The following is a 9,919-nucleotide window of genomic DNA, read 5'->3' as shown; positions in this document are numbered from 1 at the left end:
CGAGGGTCCCCCGTCGCGGAAAATTAATTTGAGCGTTCGTTCCGCGCGCCCTCAGGTCCCCAGCTCACCGCCGACCTCCTTGTGTGTTCGTCGCGATCGAGGGTCCGGAGAGTGTAGGGACTGTGTTGGGGGTTGGAGGGGGGAAAGGCTCCACTCTTGCAAATTGCGCTCCCTCTCTTGACGATCGCCTCCCCTCCCCTCCCTTCTACCTTCTCTCCACTTTTTTTTTTTCCCCTTTCGATCCGCGCCCGAACCTGTCTCCACGACCAGCATCCCGCCGCCCTGGACCGCTCGCTCGCCGACTCCGCGCGAGAGCGACCCAAGTACCGTGCCACGCCGCGAGATCTAGACTTTCTGCTAGATAAGTTCGCAGTTAGTTTCGCATACCTAAGGAAGGGGAGGGGGGTGGGATAACTGAGAGTCTTATCAGTACTCGCTAGTGATGTGTAACATCTAACCTCGGTAACGTGCAAATTAACGTATTCTCATGCTGCAAATACACTTACAACACGAAACTCGGACACGTGATTAACTTAAAATAATTCTTTAAAATAATTCCTGAGAGTAATAAATACACGCAAATTGTGTTTCAACTACATTTCTTTACGCGAATCACACTTAGTTTCCGCACCCGCCGCACATAATTCGCTGCCAGAGCATCCTACGTCAACTATTGAATCATTAGATTTGCAGAGCGAAAGATTAAACTATTTAATGAAACCGTTCCGATAAAAGCGAAATAGACTTGAAAAAATTATAAACCCCGGCTTTGGACCTCATTTTCGAGAAAGAATTGTACTAAAATAAAGCCCATTTATTGTTAAAATGCATTCATTAATTATTACTTTAAAGTGTCCCTCTGGCTTTGTGAAGTTTTCTTCGCGCCATCCGCCACAGATGTAAGCTCATGGATTACATATTTCTGTCCCATGCGACTTCCGTTCCATTCATATAATTACTTCTACCAAATGTCGTCTTATCAATAGCTAAGATGTTACACAAAAAAATTCTTCACAGGTAGAGGTAGAGGGATGTATAAGAATGCGTGCAAGTATGCGAGTGGGCAAATATGCGTGTGAACAAACATGTAAGTGTGATATAATGCAAACATGTCATCGAGCACCACAAGTCAGGAATACATTTCTCCTCTTCGCCATCATTCCCAACCACGATGCCCTGCAAGCATTACACATTCGTGACGCTCTGACGGTAACTAGACTAGTTTCCATCCGGGAAAGTACTCATCTTGCGCATCCCCCCCCCCCCCCAAATATTTTCAAACCACCCAAACCAAAGCATTTCCCGAAAATATGTACCTCACATAGCTACCACATATGTATTGCACTATCACAAATATTTTTGATTCCTCTTAGATAATAACTAAATAGATATGTTTGCAGTCATTTAATTCTTAATTCATAGCAATTTGTATAATACACGAAAAATAACCGTATTTAAATATTTCAAAATGTAGGCTACAGGTATATATTTCAACACAAATAATACAGTTGAACAAACCTCAATTTTTTTTTCTGGTTTTAACACAACAATATTTAAGTGCCTAAATACCTATAGTATAAATAACTTGCAGTTAATCGCCCCCCCCCCCCAATAAGGCGGCGAACGGGGAACAAACACCAACTTGCCCACTCTCGATACGTCCCTGGTTGTTGGAACGTTGTCCCTCGCAGACTGCATATACGGGCGGGACGGTAGGGCGGGGTTCCACGCAGACTGCTGATACGGGCGGGACGGTATGTCGAGGTTCCTCGCAGACTGCTGATACGGGCGGGACGGTAGGGCGGGGTTCCTCGCAGACTGCTGATACGGGCGGGACGGTATGTCGAGGTTCCTCGCAGACTGCTGATACGGGCGGGACGGTAGTGCGGGGTCCCTCGCAGACTGCTGATACGGGCGGGACGGTAGGGCGGGGTTCCTCGCAGACTGCTGATACGGGCGGGACGGTATGTCGAGGTTCCTCGCAGACTGCTGATACGGGCGGGACGGTAGGGCGGAGTCCCTCGCAGACTGCTGATACGGGCGGGACGGTAGGGCGGGGTCCCTCGCAGACTGCTGATACGGGCGGAACGATATGTCGAGGTCCCACGCAGACTGCTGATACGGGCGGGACGGTAGGGCGGGGTTCCTCGCAGACTGCTGATACGGGCGGGACGGTAGGGCGGGGTCCCTCGCAGACTGCTGATACGGGCGGAACGATATGTCGAGGTCCCACGCAGACTGCTGATACGGGCGGGACGGTAGGGCGGGGTTCCTCGCAGACTGCTGATACGGGCGGGACGGTAGGGCGGGTTCCCTCGCAGACTGCTGATACGGGCGGAACGATATGTCGAGGTCCCACGCAGAATGCTGATACGGGCGGGACGGTAGGGCGGGGTCCCTCGCAGACTGCTGATACGGGCGGGACGGTAATGCGGGGTCCCTCGCAGACTGCTGATACGGGCGGGACGGTAGGGCGGGGTCCCTCGCAGACTGCTGATACGGGCGGGACGGTAGTGCGGGGTCCCTCGCAGACTGCTGATACGGGCGGAACGATATGTCGAGGTCCCACGCAGACTGCTGATACGGGCGGGACGGTAGTGCGGGGTCCCTCGCAGACTGATGATACGGGCGGAACGATATGTCGAGGTCCCACGCAGACTGCTGATACGGGCAGGACGGTAGGGCGGGGTCCCTCGCAGACTGCTGATACGGGCGGGACGGTAGGGCGGGGTCCCTCGCAGACTGCTGATACGGGCGGGACGGTAATGCGGGGTCCCTCGCAGACTGCTGATACGGGCGGAACGATATGTCGAGGTCCCACGCAGACTGCTGATATGGGCGGGACGGTATGTCGGGGTCCCTCGCAGACTGCTGATACGGGCGGAACGATATGTCGAGGTCCCACGCAGACTGCTGATACGGGCGGGACGGTAGTGCGGGGTCCCTCGCAGACTGCTGATACGGGCGGGACGGTAGGGCGCGGTCCCTCGCAGACTGCTGATACGGGCGGGACGGTAGTGCGGGGTCCCTCGCAGACTGCTGATACGGGCGGGACGGTAGGGCGGGGTCCCTCGCAGACTGCTGATACGGGCGCGACGGTAGGGCGGGGTCCGGAGCGGGCGAGACACCGTCTCCGAGGCATCTCGAGACACGGGACCGAGTCCCGGACCGCCCGTCCCGGCTTCGGCTTACCTGAGGCCACTCTCCATGCAAATTGTGGGACTGTTTCTCAAGCTGGAATTATTCGTCTGTCAATCACGTGACATGCAGTGGCTGCAGCCAATAAAATACAACATAACATCGCGTATGCGTCCGTCCGTCAAAACATTGCTAATATTTGCCTTTCGACGGAGGGACGGTTAAAATCCTAACCTGGAAATTATCTGAAAAGCACTGCCTATGTAATAATTTTTTTTTGTGTGTTTAGTTTATAGGTTTACCTGCTTCCATTATTATGTTTTTAACTTGAATTATGAAACAAGTTTTAAATCTTTATATTTAAAACAAAAATATTGAGCTAGACACAAAAGTGTTAATGGGTCATTCTCCAAAAAGTGTGCAATTTCAGTCCCGGTCAGTTTTAGAGTAATATAACATATTTTTAATGCTTGAAAATGCAACATAAATTCAATGGAAACCAATAAAATTTAAAAAACCTATAGAAAATCTGAATACAATATAATCTCAGTTTTTATTTGTCACAAAGTGTGCAATATCTCACCTCCGTGGCTTGTCCCCGCCGACAACTAAGCACTTTTATCAATTCACTTTATTTTAATGGCACAATTTTTATCTGCTTTTATTTATTTGCCATAATGTATACCTGTAAACAAGGTTTTGTTGATAAAATAAAGTGCATAATTTATTTATTTCATAATTATACTGGGTGTTTTATGTTTGTCCCTCACACAGGTTCTTACCTCCATCAGTAAGACTTGAAACTGTAATAATTTACTATAGAGTGCATTGCAAGAAACAATCTGTAGACAAAAGCAAGGCATGATATTCATTTTGTTTACTCTTAAAAATGCAGTTTAGTAAGTTGTTTCAAATGTGTATTTTCTGAAGTTTGTAGTATGAAATATGGATATTTGTTTTGAAGTTCTCACCTCCGTGATAATTATTTCAAGGTAAGAAACATTGGATTTAACTTTCATTCTATAGATAAATGTAATAATGTGGGGAATAAAAGTGAAATCAACAAACACAAATGTCCTAACCTCAAAAATATCATAATTATTTAACTTCAAGTTTTAAATTCTCACCTCCGTTACCCTCACCTCCGTTACTTGCAATATTCACGGAGGTGAGAAGAAGTAACGGAATAACATTTTTTGCTCTTAAAGATGCATTGCTATTAAATGGATGTTCAATTCTTCTTTGTGACCTACAATTAAGGTTATTATAGTAACAGACACTTCCATTGTTCAAAACTGTAGTATAAATAATAACTATTTTGCAAAATCTACAATGCAGTGTTTAAAAAAATAAAAATTATTGAACATGAAATGTCACAAGCTTCTTAAATGTAGCTACGTATTCTATGCAAAACAATTTTTCTGGAGTGATGCTTCAAGAAATGTATGCAAAGTTTACTTTCACTAATAATATTTAATTTGAATTTTAAATATTTTTATTACTTTAACTGTACAACCCTAAATGTAAATAGATTTGTAAAAAATTTAGTTTTTGTATTTGCGGGATCTAGTAAGCTTATTACAGTTCGTTCTACATTTCAGAATGACTAAAAAGGACAACATCAAAGAAATTTATATTTCCTGAAGTTGAGGATACTTCTGTTGTTGCAAGAATAGATATACCTAGTCCAAATTATTGAACAACCTTTGGTGAACAATCGTGGGCATTATTTATTCAGCAATAATCTGGAAGGCTATGAAAACCTTTCATGAAATGTATTTAAAATACTTTTAATTTGTGAGACCAGTGTGTGTGTAATGCAATATTTCAAATTATTACTAGTAAGTTTTAATACTGAATAGAAACTTGAAATCGGAGGCTGATTTAACAGTGCAAATTACTTGCTAACATCAAAATGTGAAATTTAAGTTTATGTAAATTAGCGTAATTGTGTCTTAATATTATAGGTAAATTTTCTGCCTGTCTGTGGTTATTTATTATACTGGCTTCTAGAGATTAACTCTACTCTATGAACTCTTTTCTCACCTCCGTTAACATAATCTCACCTCCGTGAATGTGAACTTTTTAATATATTATCTTTTTGAAGAACAATCACAACAGGAATAATGTACATAATACTGTAGGTAACGTGTAAAAATAATAATGAAAAAATCATATTTTTAAGTTTTGAGATTTCAAAATCCAAATCGCACACTTTTTGGAGAATGACCCTAATAATAACGTTCTGTAACACGAAAATAGATTAAAATAAATATTAGAGCCAAAAAAGTTGTCAGTAAAGTCGGATTACGGACGATAGTTTACCGTGACAACGTCATAACAAAACATTGATGAAATGATTGCATACTTTTATGAATAAAATTGAATCATTTTTATTGAATTATCACTATTTTGTTTGGATACAAATAAGCAGTGAAATGAAATCTACAATCTAAATGATAATTTTACTTTTATTTGTACTCATTAATTCAAATATGTTTATTACTTTAACGAAGAGATTATTTTAACTATAACATTTATACATGTTTGCTATTTAACTTCTTCCAATCTGTGTTATTCTGTTAAGGATAGGACGATGATAGGAAAAGTAGGAAACGAATGGGAGTGTTTCAAGTTTAATGTGCCTCGAAAAAGTCAAATCGATGGTTGTTCCAATCGAGTGGAAGAGAGATAGATGCGGCACAAGCGTACATTGAGCGTAACGGGACAAAACATAACGGAACAATGAGTCATCCTTTTTCGTGCGTGCAGCCTGCGTTAATCGATTTATTAGACTTTGCCACGTCAAATTTTTTTTTTTTAACGATTTGTAAGTGCTTATTGTACATAATCGTCAAACTAATGAACGTTTACAAAACTTAAGCCCTCTAGTCAGTCGGCTGCATCCAGTTGGGAAAATATTTTGACGGACGTGCGGATCATTGCAAATCTCTCGGCTTGTTGACGGACAGACGGACGACGGACGGAAAGACCACTTACCACCGAGAGTCCAGCGTTACTGCAGACCACGGCCTTGCACTGCTGTGTCCAGTGTATTGAGTCCAATGTCCTCGCTGTCGCCACCCGCAAACACACAGAGAAGTTATGAGCCATGGTTTAGTGCGTTATGCACACAGCTCGTTCTCTTGATTGTGATGCATTTTAAAACTGTTACAGAACTGTTCTTTTGAATTTCTCTGCGTATTCTTGTCAGTGCAGAACCAATAGCAGCGACCGCACAGCCGGAAAGTAGCCAGTATCTGTGTGGGAGAGGGGAAAAAATGAGGGTAAAACAAGAATTGTTTTTTTGATAGGCTTGTTTTTGGGGGTCTGAAGGGAGAGGTATAGCTGATATGGTGTTCCTCCACCAGAAAAAAAAAATCTCAAAAGATGCTATGTGATGACCTGCAAGTGATTTTTTTTTTCAAAAGTGAAATTTTTAAATTAAACGTGACACTTACGAACACGAGATCCGTACACTGCATATGATTGCGTCGTAATACGTGTTCGAAGAGAAGGCTACTTACTCTATAATTTTTCGTGTTCATTTCCCATAAATTGAGCCATACGTACGTATATTCGTTATTTTAAGCTGGTTAATGTGTTTTCTTAGAATTTTTTTTTATTTGGGGGGGGGGGGGGGTGTTTACTATGGAACTTGACCGTTTTTAAAAGTTTTTAAGTCTTTTGGTCAGGGGTCAACATTTATTGGGCTCGAGGTACTGAGTGCATGAACGAAGCAACAGAACTGTTTTTGCACCGGCGACATAAGTGCGCTTTACGTCTCACCTTGAAACGAGCTAATCCGTGAGAAGTGAACGTCAGTTACTTCTCACTGGATTTCATGTGTTTTACATCCCGTGTTCACTGGTATTTTTCACTCAGTTCGGGAAGAAAGGCCGGTAGTTTCGAAACGAGTTCTTCTATACCACAAATTTTCCAACTCTTAAAGTAAGATTTCAATAACGAAACTGAGCTCATAAATGGTCAAATCACCGGTAAACAGTGATACATAAAACCTCTTTAATTTTTTTTAGTTAGTAATAAAAATGCCACAATAACAATTATGTGATAAAGAGATGGGAGATTGCCCTTATTAGCTGTTAATTTAATAAATGTCCCCCTCTTTTTTAAAAAAATTAGGATGAATGAAATCACTGTGGATATTTTTTTATCTTCGTTATACGTGGTTTATCAACCAATATGTAGAATGATAAGCACTCTATTTATAGGCTTATGTACTTAATGCTTACGCTATTCTCTGTAAGTGGATTCAATGCCTTATTGGCTACGTTATGCCATGCTGGAAGGTTTACGGTTTATGGTAAACTGACTGATTAGACAATGTTTGTTGTTTATTGGCGTTCCAGCCATGTTAATAAAGTATCTGTAAAACCATTGCGTTATAGTGTTTGTATGTCTAAAGAATATGTTTTTATATGAAAATGCCACTTTATTCGACCAAATATTAGCTTCTCAAATAACAAATAGTAATTAATTTCAATGTAATATGCTCGTATAGATACGCTGTCATATTAAAAAAAGATATTACTACCTTAAGGCTGGGATTGTAAACTTCGCAAGTAATGAAAGAATGAAAGGACACAACACGCAGCAAACACAAGAAATCTACGGTAGTTTATAAATCCCTCAAGTCTCAAGATGTACTAACCCTTCAACTTGATACTGTAAAACTTTGGAAACAAGTTCTTTATCGGGCTTCTAATCAAATTAATATTTATTTCTCACAAAAAAGTAAGAAATGCTTAAAATTCATCCGATCCATACATCACGTTATTTTTTTGCGTCTTATATGTTATGATATGTGGGTATTAGAAAACGTTATCATTTAACTTTTTGCGTCTTGCGTTGCATACGTTTTTTTTTTTAAATATAAACCCGGCCTTACTCAGAAGTCAAATTAGGAAAACTTAAGAAAAATAATATTTCTATAGCTTGTAATCTAATAAGAATTCTTAGACGATTAACAGGAAAAAAAAATGTCACAAAAGAACTAATAATGTTCATGCTGTTAACTATCAGCAATTTAGTTCATTTTTGTGCGGAGAATTCTTCGTAGACGTGTGGCCCAGTCCCAGATGGGATGTTTGAATGAGTACAGGTTTTTATACGTTAGGTACATCGCTCGCAGACAAAGCGCGCGCGAAAGAGAGAGAGAGAGAGAGAGAGAAAGAGAGAGCCAAAGAGAGATAAAAAGATTGTCCGTTGAAGAGGTAGGATAAATGGTAAAACTTCCAGTTCTTAGTGTGAAGTATCTGGTGTTTTATCGTTCATCACGCCCAACATAACCTCAATGGAAGAACATTAGAGGTTAAGAAAAATACAAACAATAGAAGGTACAGCGGTGTCGGATCGTTTTATTTGCAGTAATGTATTATTGCTAAAAGAGAGAGTGGGTCAACATTTATTGATTAAATGAAATGTTACAGCTTAGTATAACATGTCATTATAAATATACTATTCATCATGATACGAATGCCTGTTCAGCAAAACAAGGTTAATTTTGTAGTAACATATTACTAGCAAACAAAATAAACACAAATATCAGATTGGTGCTGACTGTAACTAAGGGCCATGAAAATTAAATTATGATTCAAAATTCAAGCACAACACTACCAACTACAATGTTGCAATGTTACGTGAGTATTACAATCTTTAGGTTATCATATTATGAATTAAAAACATGTTACTCAACAGCATTAATTCAATTAAATCGCTTCATTCTTAAAATAATTTGTTCTTAATTAAGATAAAACTGGAGATGAATTATATAGATAAAAGTACGTCTTCGATTACAATTTCAAAATTGGTTAGCAAAATAACTACATAGAAATAGACAGCAAAAAAAAATATATATTAAAAGTGGTGAAGCTACACACGGCATAGTAGATACAGCCATTCCCCTACGCTCTATGACAAACCGTCAAAGATTGATGGACATCAACCTGATACGCAGAAATTTACAGCTTCGATTCCGGCGCGGATAAAAATGACTTCCCCTCTCCCAAACCCACAAATAAAAACTACGTAAACCGATGCAACAGGTGCCTGTGAAGCTCTGCAGAGTGCATGGACGTGACTTGCGAGTGGGTACGATCATAATATAGAAACATACAACTTAGAAACACTAAGGACAGAATATTATAGGTCAAGCCAGTTCTAAGTTATGTGGTTCTAACATGTGATGGTTTCAAGTTGTAACTTGTGATAGGTATTATTTGTGTGTTTCTAAGCTCTAGCAGTTATAACTTGCGTGTTTTTAAGTTATGATTTTTCTAAGTTTTGTGGTTCGGTGTTTTGTGTTTCTAAGATATGACAGTTCTACGTTATGGGAATAGCTATAAATAACGACAGTTTGAAGTTGTGTGTTTCTAAGTTTTAACCGAAATAATTCTCAAATCGTTTGTATGCACGCGGCAATTTGTCAATCGCGTAATTTGTTTATATTACTTTTGAGGCAGCATGATTGTTCATTAGACATGTGCGTAAAGTACGCAGAGCCAATAAAAAATCTGCGAAATTACGAGCGTTCCAGTCGCAAGTAAAACTATTTTGGTGATAGCAGCCGATGAATTAAATATGTTATTTCGTATTATATTAGCAAGTGTGTCCTATTTTGGCAGAAAGTGGGGCTTCAACTTACGATCCCTGAGTTACAAGCTGCGCTGCTCACTATGTCGTCAATGTCAACCTTGAATTAATAGCAGAGGTTCGATTATGCAGGATAATGTTCAGAATAACGCAAGCGATCATTGGCCGC

Source organism: Bacillus rossius, chromosome 6, assembly GCF_032445375.1.
Source record: "Bacillus rossius redtenbacheri isolate Brsri chromosome 6, Brsri_v3, whole genome shotgun sequence".
In the NCBI taxonomy this organism is placed as follows: Eukaryota; Metazoa; Arthropoda; class Insecta; order Phasmatodea; family Bacillidae; genus Bacillus; species Bacillus rossius.
This window is presented reverse-complemented; position numbering follows the sequence as displayed.